This window comes from Trachypithecus francoisi, unplaced genomic scaffold (genome assembly GCF_009764315.1).
Source record: "Trachypithecus francoisi isolate TF-2019V2 unplaced genomic scaffold, Tfra_2.0 Lachesis_group10, whole genome shotgun sequence".
Lineage (NCBI taxonomy): Eukaryota > Metazoa > Chordata > Mammalia > Primates > Cercopithecidae > Trachypithecus > Trachypithecus francoisi.
The window spans coordinates 99,238,416-99,249,911 of record NW_022681455.1 but is presented as its reverse complement, the minus strand read 5'-3'; the positions used below and the strand labels follow the sequence as shown (position 1 = coordinate 99,249,911).

Sequence of the window (11,496 nt, the reverse complement as noted above, 5' to 3'; positions counted from 1 at the left end):
AAGTTGCCAGTGTATGACAAAAGCAAAAGTAGGGTTAGTTAAACTAATACATTTTGTACATTTTGTTTTAAAATTCCTAGGAAAAGGCCAGGCACGGTGGCTCACGCCGGTAATCCCAGCGCTTTGGGAGGCCGAAGCGGGCAGATCACGAGGTCAGGAGATCGAGACCATCCTGGCTAACACAGTGAAACCCCATCTCTACTAAAAATACAAAAAATTAGCTGGGCATGGTGGCGGGCACCTGTAGTCCCAGCTACTCAGGAGGCTGAGGCAGGAGGATTGCATGAACCGGGGAGACGGAGTTTGCAGTGAGCCAAGATGCCTCCACTGCACTCCAGCCTGGGCGACAGAGCGAGACTCTGTTAAAAAAAAAAATTCCTAGGAAAGAATGTCATCTGAAAATTTGAGCATTATAGCCCACTGCATTGGTGTAGAAGGGAACAGTTTTAGGCCAGAATGTTCATGTTGGGAAGACACTGTCAAATGAAAACTATTGTGCTCACTTTGGCAGCATATACGCTAAAGTTGGAATGATACAGAGAAGATTAGCATGGCCCCAGTGCAAGGATGACATGCAAATTCATGAAGCATCCCATATTTTCTAATGAGAAAGAAAGAAAAAAAAAAAACAGGTCAGGCACAGTGGCTCATGCCTGTAATCCCAGTTTTTGGGAGGGCAAGGTGGGCAGATCCATGCCGGCAATCCCAGTTACTTGGGAGGCTGAGACACAAGAGTTACTTGAACCCAGGAGGCAGAAGTTGCATTCAGCTGAGATCCAGCCTGGATCACACAGCCAGACTCTGTATCAGAAAAAAAAAAAAGAAAGAAAGAAAGAAAAGAAAAGAAAAAAAAACTGCAACTATTGCTTCATGTGTGAGGCTCATTCAACACTGCTATGTCTATGGAGGACAAATATCCTTACCTGAAACACCTAGTCTATGTAGATGTTTACAAGTACCCAACGCATATTCAATGTAGAGGTAGTAAAATGTCAATTTGTAAATATCTTTTTGCTGAAATTCATAAGAAATATTATCTTTTGGAAATAAAATTGTTAAACCACCTCTATGAGCAGGATCGTACCATCTATACTTGTTCAATGGTTTGCAGGAGGTGGGAGGGAAGGAATTGCAAAAGGTGATATGCTAGTGCATTCACACTTGGAAGTTTTAAGACACCGTTTTTCTGCACATTTTGTTTATTTTGTTTTGCTGTGTATCTAGTGTATGTAATGCACAAATGAGTCCTAATTTTGCAACATCTAGTCTCTAGATGTTAAAAAGGCTGCCAGCCTATGACCAAGTCTTAGTAAAATTGGCTCATTTTGTATAACTTGTATTGAAATTCACAGGAAATGTTGTCCTCTGTAAATGACTTTAGGATATGAGTTTGTTCAACCTCTCTAACCATTACACATGCCTGTACTAGTCCTCTTCATTGATGACAGAGAGAAGGAAGTAAGGAGTGTATGGTTCAAGCCCACGATGGTCATATGCAGTGAGCTGAGATCATGCCATTGCACTCCAGCCTGGGCAACAAAAGCGAAACTCCATCTCAAATAAATAAATAAAAAGAAAATTTCAGTTTATCCATTGCCCTATATGTTACATGCATTTCACTTAACTTTGTTGTACTGTATGTATTGTGTATATACTGGACAAATGAGTCCTAATTTTATAGTATCTAGTCTCTAAATGTTAGTAAATAACACATTTTGTACAGTTTGTGTTAAAACTCATGAAAAGGCTATCTTCTGAAAAAGACTTTTGGACATGAAATGATAACATCTCTTCTAAGTGACACATGTCCCTATATCCACCAGATTGGTGGTGGAGAGGAGTTGGAAGAAATGAAGAATTCAAACCAGAATGTTCCATTGCATTGACAAGGAAGTGAAAATGTAAAAAGAAAAAAAGAAAAGAAACCAGAATGTTCCTATTTAGAAGATACTTTCAGATATAACCATTGCTACATGTGTCATTTATTTAACACTACTGTGTATATAGTGGAAAACTTAAGTCTTTATTTTTTTATTTTATTTTATTTATTTGTTTGTTTAATTAATTAATTATTTATTTATTTTGAGACGGAGTCTCACTCTGCCACCCAGGCTGCAGTGCAGTGGCACAATCTCGGCTCACTGCAACCTCCACCTCCCGGGTTCAAGCGATTCTCCTTCCTCAACCGCCCAAGTAGCTGGGACTACAGGCACGTGCCACCACTCCAGGCTAATTTTTGTATTTTTACTAGAGATGGGGTTTCACTATGTTGATCAGGCTGGTCTTGAACTTCCGGCCTCATGATCCACCCGTCTCAGCCTCCCAAAGTGCTGGGATTACAGACATGAGCCACTACACCCGGCCTAAGTCCTTATTTGAAACATCTACTCTTTCTAGATATTTAGAAGTGGACCAAGTATGTTAAAAGTAGAGGTAGTAAATAATACATTTTGTAGATATCTTTCTGTTAAAATTCATATGAAATATTGTCTTTTAGAAATTGATCACACCGGCCGGGCGCGGTGGCTCAAGCCTGTAATCCCAGCACTTTGGGAGGCCGAGACGGGCAGATCACGAGGTCAGGAGATCGAGACCATCCTGGCTAACACGGTGAAACCCCGTCTCTACTAAAAACACAAAAAAAACTAGCCGGGCGAGATGGCGGGCGCCTGTAGTCCCAGCTACTCGGGAGGCTGAGGCAGGAGAATGGTGTAAACCCGGGAGGCGGAGCTTGCAGTGAGCTGAGATCCGGCCACTGCACTCCAGTCCGGGCAACAGAGCGAGACTCCGCCTCAAAAAAAAAAAAAAAAAAAGAAATTGATCACACCACTTCTCTGAGCAGTACACATTATTATATTTATACTGGTTCAGGGAGGAAGGAGGAGAAGAAAGTTCAAAGGGCTTTATACAAAAGTGTTTATGGTGAACAACATTTGACCGTTGTCCCTTACATCTGTGCATTTAATTTTACTTTGCTGTGTATCTAGTGTATGTAAAGGTCAAATGAGTCCTGCTTTACAACATCTAGTCTTTCAAGATGTTAAAGAGTTTGCCAGCGGATGACAAAAGCGGAGTTAGTAAACTAATACACTGAGTACATTTTACGTTAAAATTACTAGGAAAGACTGTTCTTAAAAACACTTATGGAAGTGAAATTGTTAAAATCCCTTGTAAGGCCAGCCGTGGTGGCTCACACCTGTAATCCCAGCACTTTAGGAGGCCCAGGCGGGTGGATCATCTGAGGTCAGGAGTTTGAGATCAGCCTGGCCAACAAGACGAAACGCCGTCTCTACTAAAAATACAAAAATTAGCTGGGAATACTGATGGGTGCCTATAATCTCAGCTACTCCAGAGGCTCAGGCAGGAGAATGGCTTGAACCTGGGAGGCAGACGTTGCAGTGAGCCAAGATTACACCGCTGCACTCCAGCCTAGGTGATAGGGCGAGGCTCTGTCTCAAAAAAAAAAAAAAATCCCAGTCTGGCCTCAATGGCTCATGCCTGTAATCCCAGCACTTTGGGAGGCCAAGGCAGGTGGATCATGAGGTCAGGAGTTTGAGACCAGCCTGACCAACATGGTGAAACCCCATCTCTACTAAAAATCCAAAAAAAAAAAAAAAAATTAGCGGTTATGGTGGCACATGCCTGTAATCCCAGCTACTCAGGAGGCTGAGGCAGGAGAATCACCTGAACCCAGGAGGCGGAGGTTGCAGTGAGTCGAGCTTGCACTACTGCACTCCAACCTGGGTGACAGAACGAGACTCCATCTTAAAAAAATAAATTTAAATTTAAATGTAAAAATCCCTTCTAAGGATTGCAGATACTTATACTTGTCCCCTGAATTGATAGAGGTAGGAAGGGGAAGAGTTCTAGGCCAGAATGTTCCTAGATAGAAAACATATTGGCCGGGCGCGGTGGCTCAAGCCTGTAATCCCAGCACTTTGGGAGGCCGAGACGGGCGGATCACGAGGTCAGAAGATCGAGACCATCCTGGCTAACATGGTGAAACCCCGTCTCTACTAAAAATACAAAAAAACTAGCCGGGCGACGTGGCGGGCGCCTGTAGTCCCAGCTACTCGGGAGGCTGAGGCAGGAGAATGGCGTGAACCGGGGAGGCGGAGCTTGCAGTGAGTGAGATCCGGCCACTGCACTCCAGCCTGGGCGGCAGAGCGAGACTCCGTCTCAAAAAAAAAAAAAAAAAAAAAAAAAAAAGAAAACATATTGAAATTATAGCCTTTGTTATGTATGTGCACTGTTTTCTCAATGGGACTGTGTGTATAGTGAAAAACTTAAGTCCTATTTGAAACATCTTATCTTCCCAGATGTTTAAAAATGCACAAAATATGCTAAAAGGACTAAAGCAATACCCTTCAAGTTTTTTTTTTTAATATTATAGAAGTCGTTGCATTTTGGGGACAGAATTGTTAAAGTTGATGTCTTGGAGGGTATGCTGACTGCTCATTGGGTAGTGGCGGGTGGTGGGGAGGAGGAAGTTTGCAGAGAGAAGGGTTCTATGCCCAGGAATTAGATTAGTTCAGATGGCCTAACCATTGTTCTATATGCGCATTTTAGTTATTATTGCTGTGCATTAAATAATAAAATAAGTTATAATGCTCAAAGTATGTTAAAAGTAGAGGAAGTAAAATAATCCCTTTATAAATGTACTCTTGTTCATTTTTATGAACACCTGTCTTCTGGGAGAGACCTTTGTCCCTAGACCTCTTGGAGCTAGACATAGTCCTATACTTAGTCCCTGGAATGGTGGAAGGAGAAGAGAAAGGGTAGAGGGAAGGGCTCTTCACTAAATACCTAGAAGATGGTTTTAAATTAAAATCATAGGTCTATATGTGCATTTTTAGTAAAGTACCTGTGTTTCTTGAGGACAAAGTTCATTGTTTTGCAACATCTAAGCTTAATAGATGTCCTGGCCGGGCGCGGTGGCTCAAGCCTGTAATCCCAGCACTTTGGGAGGCCGAGACGGGTGGATCACGAGGTCAGGAGATCGAGACCATCCTGGCTAACACGGTGAAACCCCGTCTCTACTAAAAATACAAAAACTAGCTGGGCGAGGTGGCGGGCGCCTGTAGTCCCAGCTACTCGGGAGGCTGAGGCAGGAGAATGGCATAAACCCGGGAGGCGGAGCTTGCAGTGAGCTGAGATCCGGCCACTGCACTCTAGTCCGGGAGACAGAGCGAGACTCCGCCTCAAAAAAAAAAAAAAAAAAAAAAAAAAATATCCTAAGGTGACAGTATAAGACAGGGGTATCCAATCTTTTGGCTTCCTGGGCCATGCTAGAAGAACGGTTTTGGGCCACACATAAAATACACTAACACTGAGGATAGCTGAAGAGCTAAAGAAAAAAAAAATCGCCAAAAATATAAAACTCATAATGTTTTAACAAAGTTTATGATTTTTTTTGAGATGGAGTCTTGCTCAAAAATAAAAAAACTGATGATTTTTTTTAACGAGCATTTACTCCATATTGTAAAATACAGAGAAGTAGAGACATGGTGATTAACCCCGAGGGAGAAGGAGTGCTGTCATTTGCTCCTGAGACTGCAAGAGCAGGTGGACGGCTTAAAGGAACCGTGGCTCCATACCAAAACCTGAAATGCAGGATTCATGAATTCAAGTAATTAATAGTAGGGTTGGAAGTATGAGGTGCGTGGGTGAAAAAGCCCAGGGCAATGGCCAGAAAAAGAGGAGGGAGACTGGGGAGGTACACAGCCAGGACAAGGAAGATAATCAGGAGAGGCATAGGCCATGTCTTTTCCTTCCTTCCTCCTCCACATACCACATTAACACTGTCCTTTAAAGTTCAGATCAAATGTCACCTCCCCCATGAAGGCCTCCCTGATTTCCACAGCTGGCATTGAGCCCTTTCTTCCTCTGTGCTCCCCTGGCTCGCTGTGTCCTCCATCTGATCTTTGTCACACTCTTCCTCCTCCTATTTTAACTTCCCCTCCACCCCCCGCCCCCAGACAGGGTCTCACTCTGTTGCCCAAGCTTGAGTACAGTTGCACAATCTCAGCTCACTGCAACCGCTGCCTCCCAGGCTCAAGCAATCCTCCCACCTCAGCCTCCCAAGTAGCTGCAACTACAGGCGCACACCACCATGCCTGGCTAATTGTTGTATTTTTTGTAGAGACAGAGTCTCACTATGTTGCCTAGACTGGTGTAGACTGATCCTGGACTCAAGCAGTCTTCCTGCTTCAGCCTCCCAAAGTGCTGGGATTACAGGCATGAGCCATTGCACTTGGCCCATATTTTAATTCTTTTAAAAGTTAACTGGTGTAGGTCCTTTGCATTCCAGCTGCCTTGAATGGAGATATGATGGCTGAAGCTATGGCTACTATCTTGGACCACTGAGAGTCAGCCACCCTTTAGGGAGGGCGGGGCAAAGAGCTGGAAGGACCTGACTTCCTCAGGACTCAGTGGGTCAGAAATGCCACCTTAGGCCTGGGCTGCCTATCTAGATTGTTATGTGAGAAAGATATATTTTATGTTGTCAATTATTCGGGGTCTCTGTTAATTGCAGACAACCCCAATTTTAACTAAAGCATTGGGAATTATTTCTGACTCCTTTTCTACCTTTCTCTGAATCTAATCACCAAATCCATCTGATTCTACCTCCTTGATATGCCCCAGATCTGTAACCTTTTCTCCATCACTGTTACCTCTAGCTGAACTCAGGCAATCAGAATTTCTTGCCTGGATTCCTGTGTAAACCTTCCTTCTACCTAGTCTCCCCACTGTAGGGTCGTTCCTTCCAATCCACTTTTCATATCAGGAACTCAAATTAGCATATATCTATATGTATATATATACACATACACACACACACAAAAACTATATGCGCACACACACACACACACACAGAAAAGTACAGAATCCAATGTAACAAATACTCAACCCCAAAGTGGTGACAACTGTTAATCTTATCTGTATTTTTTCTTTTTCTTTTTCTTTTTTTTTTTTTTTGAGACAGAGTCTTGCTCTGTGCCCAGGCTGCAGTGCAGTGGCACGATCTAGGCTCACTGCAACCTCGGCTTCCCAGGTCCAAGTGATTCTGTTACCTCAGCCTCCTGGGTAGCTGGGACTACAGGCACATGCCACCACATCTGGCTAATTTTTGTGTTTTTAGTAGAGACAGGGTTTCACCACATTGGCCAGGCTGGTCTCTAATTCTTGACCTCAGGTGATCCGCGCACCTTGGCCTCCCAAAGTGCTGGGATTACAGGCGTGAGCCACCGCGCCTGCCTCTTATCTGTAATTTTTATAAAGCAAATATGACAAAGTCGTCTCCTTCCCTCCACAAGGGCAAATACGCTCATGCCCTCCTAATCCCGGATTGAACTATATCCTTGGCATATTTTTTTCAAACTTTTACATACACTTATGAATGAATGTATGTTCTGGTTTCATGTATTTTAAAAATATTATCTAAGTGGCACCATATTATATGTATAATTCTATAGTATGTTTATGTTTTTGAGGTCTATCCATGGTGACATCTATTGAGCTCATTCATGTTGGTAGTTCTGTAACGCTCCGTCATGGGACTGTAGCAGAACATCCATCTCTTCCTCCGTCACTGGGCAACTAGGTTGTTCCGCTTTGCTTTTATAAACAATGCTTCACTGACAGCCTTAAAAATGTGTGAGGAGATCTCTAGGGTTTATACCTGGAAGTGTCATTGTTTTGGGAATAGTCGTTGTTATGGATTGAAATGTGCCCCCAAAAAAGATATGTTTAAGTTCTAACCTGGGGAACTCATTAATGTGATCTATTTGAAAATAGAGTCTTTACAGATGTAATCAGGCGAAGATGAGGCAATTAAGATATACCCTACCCCAATATGATTGGTGTCCTTAAAAGAAGAGAAGAAACAGACAGGGAGAGAACACTGTGTGACACCAGAGGCAGAGATTAGTGATGCCTCTGACAGCACAGGAATGCCCAGGAGTGCAGACAATTGCCAGAAGCTAGGAGAAGCATGGAACAGAGTCTCTGAGACCCCATAAGGCACAAACCCTGCCAACATCTTGATTTTTTTACTTTCGGCCACTAGAATTGTCAGTGAATAAATTTCTGTCGTTTTAAACCACCCAGTTCATGGGGATTTGTTACAGCAGCCTGAGCAAACTAATGTACTGGTATGTTTGAAATGCTTGTTTCTTGGTGCCTAAAGAAATAGCACTTAGGCCGGGCGCAGTGGCTCACGCCTGTAATCCCAGCACTTTGGGAGGCCGAGGCGGGTGGATCACCTGAGGTTGGGAGTTCGAGACCAGCCTGACCAACATGGAGAAACCCCGTCTTTACTAAAAATACAAAATTAGCTGGGCCTGATGGCACATGCCTATAATCCCAGCTACTAGGGAGGCTGAGGCAGAAGAATTGCTTGAACCTGGGAGGCGGAGGTTGCGGTGAGCCGAGATCGTGCCATTGCACTCCAGCCTGGGCAACAAGAGTGAAACTCCGCCTCAAAAAAAAAAAAAAAAAGAAATAGCACTTGAACATAAATTTAATTTCCTTAGCAAGGCCATTTTTATACTTTCTGCAGAAAGGGTACACTCGACAGCAGTTTTGCCATGAGAGTACACGGAACGAAGGAGACAGGGTCATTTATAACCTGATGCTTCCACCTTGCTGCTGTGTCCTGTTTTCATTGGCTGGAACGGGTCCTCACATTTTATATTTGTCCTGATTGGCTAGCGACTTAGAACTTTTTAAAAGAGGCAAAGGCAGGCCGGGCGCGGTGGCTCACACCTGTAATCCCAGCACTCTGGGAGGCCGAGGCAGACAGATCACGAGGTCAGGAGATCGAGACCATCCTGGCTAACACAGTGAAACCTCGTCTCTACTAAAAAATACAAAAAATTAGCTGGGCGTAGTGGCGGGCGCCTGTAGTCCCAGCTAATCGGGAGGCTGAGGCAGGAGAATGGCATGAACCCAGGAGGCGGAGGTTGCAGTGAGCCGAGATCGCGCCACTGCACTCCAGCCTGGGCGACAGAGCGAGACTCCACCAAAAAAAAAAAAAAAAAAAAAAAAGAGGCAAAGGCAGAGGAGAGCAAAGGAAGGAGGAAGTAACTTGTAGAATGCTGAGAAAGGTAAAATAAGGAAGAGGAACAGGCTATGACCTGATGCTTGCTTGGACCAGTACAAGCATGCCAGGGCAAATATTTAGGCTAAATTGTGGGAGCTAAGAACATAAAGTACATTGATTTCTTTATTATGCCTAGCAGATATTTAAGAATGTCAGCACGGGTCTTTGAATAAATTTTGTTTTTAAGAGAAGTTACTATTTCTTTCTTTTTTTTTTTTTTTTTTGAGACGGAGTCTCGCTCTGTTGCCCAGGCTGGAGTGCAGTGGCCGGATCTCAGCTCACTGCAAGCTCCGCCTCCTGGGTTTACGCCATTCTCCTGCCTCAGCCTCCCGAGTAGCTGGGACTACAGGCGCCCGCCACCTAGCCCGGCTAGTTTTTTTTTTTTTTTTTTTAGTAGAGACGGGGTTTCACCGTGTTAGCCAGGAGGGTCTCGATCTCCTGACCTCGTGATCCGCCCGTCTCGGCCTCCCAAAGTGCTGGGATTACAGGCTTGAGCCACCGCGCCCGGCCAATTTACTATTTATTTCTAATTAGACAGGGAGCAAAGTCTTTGAAGAAGAACCTCTACTTTACCTTTTACAGGTAGAATCCCAAGTCATGGCCTATAGGAGCATAGGTCAAGGTCATATGAGAGCATAAGGGTCTGAGGCAGTAAATTGGAGCTGGGCTGGAAGGACCTATAATGTGGCCCTAAGGAGGGGTTTAGACTTTACCATTCAGGCAACGTGGAGCCACAGAGGAGATATTAAATTGTCAAGATACACAGTTCTATCTAGGTTTTATTTTATTTATGTATGTACTTATTTATTTAGAGACGGCGTCTCACTCTGTTACCCAGGCTGGAGTGCAGTAGCACAATCTTGGCTCACTGCACCCTGGATTAATGGGCTCAAGAGATCCTCCCTCCTCAGCCTTCTGAGTAGCTGGAACCACAGGCACGTGACACCACACCCAGCTAAATGTTTTTATTTTTTTAAGAGATGGGGGTTTCATCTTGTTGCCCAGGCTGGTCTCAGACTCTTGGTTTCACGCCATCCTCCTGCCTCAGTCTACCAAAGTGTTGGGTTTACAGGCATAAGCCAACACACTGGGCCCCTATCTGGGTTTAAGATACCAGTATCAGAGAAATAGACTACACATGAGAAAGACCTGTTTGACTTGTGGATATGTCTGAAATTCATTTGCTTTTTCCTTTAAAACGGATTCATTTCCTTCCACAGTCACCAGGATTTGACATACACGAGTTTGTCATTAATGACCATGGGTTATTTTGTGCTTACTAAATCAGGCCCTGTTTTAGACATAATCTGCTAATCTTATTAATCCTCACAACTGCCCCACAAAATACGCATGCGACCCTCTCCATAAAGGGATAAAGAAGCCGGGCCCGGTGGCTCTGTTATGCCCAGACCGTTTATTCCCCGAAGAAGACCACCAGAGTCCAGAGTCAAAGCCAAGCGGCAAGGATCTTTACTGCAAGATCGAACTTGGTCCCTCTGCTCCACAGCATACAAGAGGGCCCCGAACGATGCATGTGCTCGCTTTTTATAGCCCAATGTAAACAGGATATGTAAGGTTACAGAGAAACAAGGGAATTCTTTGGGTTACAGCATTACAATTGGTTAACATTTTAAGTTATACATTTAGCAGGTTTTTTATTGGTTCCCGCGCTTTCAGTAAAACCACTCCACAAACGGTTGTGACCTTATCGGGGACTCTCCAGGTGGTGTTTTTCTAAAGTTGAGACAAATGGAGGAATGTTTGCACTGGGCCCAGGAAGTTGAGACAAATGGAGGAATGTTTGCACTGGGCCCAGGACTGAGATATATGTTTGCTTTCTTACATCTCACGCCTGTAATCCCAACACTCTGGGAGGCTGAGGCGGGGGGATCACTTGAGGTCAGGAGTCCGAGACCAGCCTGGTCAACATGGTGAAACACCCGTCTCTACTAAAAATACAAAAATTAGCCGGGCATGGTGGTGGCGCCTGTAACCCAGCTACTCAGGGAGCTGAGGCAGGAGAATCACTTGAACTCAGGAGGCAGAGGTTGTAGTCAGCTGAGATCACGCCACTGCACTCCAGCCTGGGTGACAAAGTGAGACTCCATCTCAAAAAAAAAAAAAAAGGGTGGGGGATAAGGAAACATTCAGGAAGGAGGTGACATGACTTGTGTTTAGGGAAACTATTAGGGTTGAAAGTAAGGCACCTTGGGTCCTAGTGGCTGTAAGGCATCAGACAAAATACGTCAACTATGTCAGCCTACATTTTCTCATCTTTCTTTTTTCTTTTCCTTTTTTTTTTTTTTTTTTTTTGAGACAGAGTCTTGCTCAGTTGCCGAGGCTGGAGTACAGTGGCACGATCTTGGCTCACTGCAAGCTCCGCCTCCCGGGTT

The 11,496-nt window shown here is 44.2% G+C and overlaps 1 non-coding gene across 1 annotated transcript; it reads left to right on the top strand.

Annotated features, from left to right (window-relative positions):
- The first annotated feature begins 495 nt into the window (after positions 1-495).
- On the top strand, positions 496-602 carry LOC117088810. The gene has a single exon (XR_004439342.1). It is a non-coding gene; the product is annotated as a U6 spliceosomal RNA (small nuclear RNA).
- Positions 603-11,496: the final 10,894 nt, after the last annotated feature.